Source organism: Cyprinodon variegatus, unplaced genomic scaffold (assembly GCF_000732505.1).
Source record: "Cyprinodon variegatus isolate N-32 unplaced genomic scaffold, C_variegatus-1.0 Scaffold329, whole genome shotgun sequence".
Classification (NCBI taxonomy): domain Eukaryota; kingdom Metazoa; phylum Chordata; class Actinopteri; order Cyprinodontiformes; family Cyprinodontidae; genus Cyprinodon; species Cyprinodon variegatus.
In genome coordinates, this window is record NW_015150782.1 from 833,608 (window position 1) to 837,247 (window position 3,640).

At 43.4% G+C, this 3,640-nt stretch overlaps 1 protein-coding gene across 1 annotated transcript in view; it reads right to left on the reverse strand.

Moving 5' to 3' along the window:
- The window catches only part of sgsm2 (small G protein signaling modulator 2), a 129,907-nt gene that overhangs the window by 108,000 nt on the left and 18,267 nt on the right, over window positions 1–3,640 (reverse strand). The window lies entirely within an intron of this gene.

A 3,640-nucleotide genomic window follows, 5' to 3' on the forward strand; every position in this document is an offset into this window, starting at 1 on the left:
GTTTCTCCATAGTTGATAAAACTGTTTTAGTGCAGCAATAATTGAGCTGCTCTCTGTTCCTTCTGCATAACTTCTTGATATTTATTTATTGTTCATATGCAGAATGTCTGCAGAAACCACAGCAGGTAGTGTCTGTCTCCTGGATCAGCCTTTCTGATTGGTTGTCGCTGCGGCGTCCAGCAGCAAAAGTTCAATTTTCTGAACTCCAGCGTCGGACGCCAGAACGCTCTGACCCATCACTGAACCCCTCCACGCCGTCCCCATAGACTTTGCATGTAAACCAGACGCTTTGAGGCCCAGAACATTCCCGGTCTGAACGCAGCATTATGACTATTTAAACAATTAAAGTTGCCATCTTGTTTCCTCAACCTTGGGATTATTCTGTGCTTAAATCTGATGTTGCTGTACCAACAAGTACATGATGGTGTTAGGATTGCTGTCCTTGTGGTTTGTGTTTTTGTGTTTGTCTCCCTTCCTCCGCCAGTAGGCGCCTTGTTCTGGTTTGCCTCCTCATACACCTGCTGATGGTTACCTCATTAACGGAGTGTTCTTGAGCTGCTGACTGCCACTACCTCGACGCCAGAGTGTTGCCAGTTTTGGGTACTCTAGCCAAGCTGAGTTTTTACTGATTCAAACTGAGTTTTGTCAACCTGAGTCCTAATCGAGTTATTTTGTCTTTGCCTCTCAGCAGGAAGTCATCCTGCAAACAGGATGTTTCGGACCTTCTCTACCTGGAAGGATAATCTCAGCTTCAAACTGAGCTGGGGTTCAAACTGGAGGTTTGGATCTACTTTCCTCCAAGGGATCGTTTGAGCTTCACACTGAGCGAGGGATTAATCTCCACACCAACCCGTTCAAGTACGCAGGAAATCCAAGTGGCAGTCAGTTTCTCCGTTCACCTACAAGCAACCGCATTCTTGGTAAACCCTGTCCGCCCTCCACCGAACGAGACAAACACTGGAACTACCGCACACAGACTGGAATCAAAGAGTCAACCACTTTTCTGAAAACGTGAGTCAGCAACCTAATTCTTCTCTTCAAAGTTCAAGAATCAGATTTCCCACTGAGCCTGAACTAACCGCAGTGTCTTCCCCTCACTTTTCAGTTCCTGTTGAGCAGTCTTCAGAGCAACGCAAGATTCTGCATTATCTCCTCAATAAACCTTTTCCCTGGTCTCTCTGAATTGGTTTCTCTGCATGTGGGTCCGAGCTCTTGATAAAATCATGACAGATGGACTCAACAACAACATAGGGTTTCGAGGAAAGTCCTTTCTAATGTGTGTTAGTTTGTTTGAATGTTTCTTCTTCTGGTTTTTCAGATGCAACTTTTCAAGCCTAACAAAAGCTGCTGCATACTTTTTAGAAGGGAGGCTCGCTCTTTCTTTCTTTCTTTAAGTTTATTTGATGGGAAGAGACACACATCAACCTAGAAGAACTGAACAGAACGGCAGTCCCATGTCTGCATCATAGTGCAATAGGAACCACTAATTTGCAGCACTTAGATGGACTTTTAAAACGTACTTCTTATAATTATGATGTAAATCCTTTATATTCCCTTTATTGTCCCACAATGGAGAAAATTCCCTCTCTGCATTAACCCCTCCCCTTGGGGAGCAGTGAGCTGCCATTGTGCGGCGCCAAGGGAGCAGTGGGGGGTTAAGGGTCTTGCTCAGGGACCCAGAGTGCAGGCTGTGGGGATGGAACCGGGGACTTGCAGCCTTCTCAGAGCACAGAGCACTGCTCTAACCACTGACCATCACTCTACAAACAAACTGTGAAACATAAAAACATCAAAAATGGTTCTAGTTCTGTTTTTAGGATAACCAGGGTTTTATTTGTTTTTCGAACATACTAAAACTGGTTACAGACTTTAAATCAGCAGGAAGTGACTTTCAGCCCCCATCATAAGTCCCATCTAACGCCCGAGTGTTTTCAAAACGGTTCAGCGTTTAAAAGTAAATCGCCTTAAACAAAAAAACAACCTGTGGATGTAGATGGAGCCCAGATGGCAGCGGTTCAGAGAGAGCGCTAACGTTCCTGGTGGGGCCAGTGAGGAATTTATTATTAGGCATTAGGGCCCCATAAGACTCTGTTTACATGTATGGTTAATACAACTCAGATTTCAGCTTTCAAACCTACAATGCAGCAACTGAGTTGATTCCTTCCTGCGATCATTGCAACCCAGTTAAACCCAGTTCAGCCAGGCCAACTATTCCCTCTAACGACCCCCCTTTCAGAGACATAGACAGGTATGGGGCATTGCAGGCTAACAAAGAAGCTGAACCACCCCCATTCCAAAGGGGGGGACCCGTTCATCCGTTTCTATTTGCATGTTTTCTAAACTAAAACCAGGCTTTGTTGGGCTGCTGGATAAAACCTGGAACTAAACGCTATTTCTGACATTTTGAGTTAAAAAATCTTCCTGGATGGAAGAGAAACGTCTATAAACTGGGAAACAAAGTCCAGAGGATTGATTTTTTAAAACTTTTTTGGAACATCAACGGGAAACACACAATTAATGGACACACAGGGTGAAAGTGCGAGTGTTTAGACACGTCCATTCTATGCTTTTATCAAACACAAGAAAAGCAGGGGAAGCTTGTCAGAGCAATCTGATGCCAACTAGTGAAATTAATCAGCTCCTCAGGGTTTTAAAAACATCACGGCTTTATGGTTAACAAACAGCATCCTTCAAGAAGGGAAGCTTTGATGGATTGTTTCAATTAGTTCCTGGTTGGGACAGTTTTACTACAGCGACATGTTGCACTCACACATCAAAGGCGCTTTCACCTGAAAGGTTTCAGTCTGTTTCTGCTGTTTGCCTATAGAACAGTGAAAAAGTCTTCTTAAAAGCTATTATCAAGAGGCCTAGAGGCTAATATCGCCATGACTACAGAGGAGACAGAGCATCGAGGCACCTGATTATTAATAGGCAAATGTACGAGTGATGCTGCGTCCTCATAATTTGGTCAAACAGCGGCTCTGACAGCCGAGCCCAAACCTCCGTATCACAGATTCTAATTAATATGGTGGCATCCTGAAACCTTCAGCAGTCTTCCAACTGTTATCTGCAGCGTCTCTGGGGAAGAGTTGATCAGACCTGACTCAGTCTGCTGTTCGCCTGTCTGCGTTCTCGCTCTGCGCTCAATGAAATGCCTTCAGTAATTAATTTGGAGCCTGTCTGACACCTCCGCCTTGTTTAGGTCGAATTCATTAACAGGAGGAATTTATTAACTAGTTGGTGTGATAACAAAGCCCCAGACTACATCAGCCGCTCCGATGAATGAAAACTTTTCCTCTGCCTGTGAAGAGCACTGTGCTGCGGTACTGCCGCTGTAGATCAACGAAGAAATAAAAACATGACAAAGAGTTCATTTCCACTGAAAATATAGAACTATTTTGCTAGAAGAGAAACACGAGTCAATAAAAAGTAGAGCTGAAACAATTAATGGGATTAATCAATTATTGTCAACTAATTTATTAATCGATTAATCATTAACTGTAGTATAGCGACTTTAAACATGCCTTTAGCTGACAGAGGGACTCACTGAGAGCAGGAATTAATCAAAATGATTAAAAAAGCTACAAAAAAAAAACATTTTCTTCTATCAATCTGCTCTATTCAGAACTCCTCAAGTGGA